Source organism: Propithecus coquereli, unplaced genomic scaffold (assembly GCF_000956105.1).
Source record: "Propithecus coquereli isolate 6110/MARCELLA unplaced genomic scaffold, Pcoq_1.0 Scaffold58, whole genome shotgun sequence".
Classification (NCBI taxonomy): domain Eukaryota; kingdom Metazoa; phylum Chordata; class Mammalia; order Primates; family Indriidae; genus Propithecus; species Propithecus coquereli.
The window spans coordinates 154767-155185 of NW_012151729.1; positions in this window are offsets into that span (position 1 = coordinate 154767).

Consider the following 419-nt stretch of genomic DNA (forward strand, 5'->3'; position numbering starts at 1 on the left):
AGATCATATGTAAAAATAAATAACTAATACCCTGTTGATTATTAAACATAGAGTCCCAAAAAAGTTAAATAAGTTGTATTAATTTCTTGTGGCTGCTGTAATGAATGATCACAGGTTTAGTGGCTTAAAACAGAAAATTATCTTCTCCCGGTTCTAGAGGCCAAAGGTTCAAAATCAGTTTCAGTGGGCTGAAACCAAGATGTCAGCAAGGCCATGTGCCTTCCAGAGGTTCTAGGGGAGAATCTGTGTCTTGCCTCTTCCAGCTTCCGGTGGTTGCTGGCATTCCTTGGCTTGCAGCCACATCACTCCTGTCTTTAAATTTAACATCTTCAAATCTGTTTCATGTTTACATTACCTTCTCCTCTTTGTCAAGTCTGCCTCTTCCTCCCTCTTCTAAAGATGCATATGATTGTATTTAG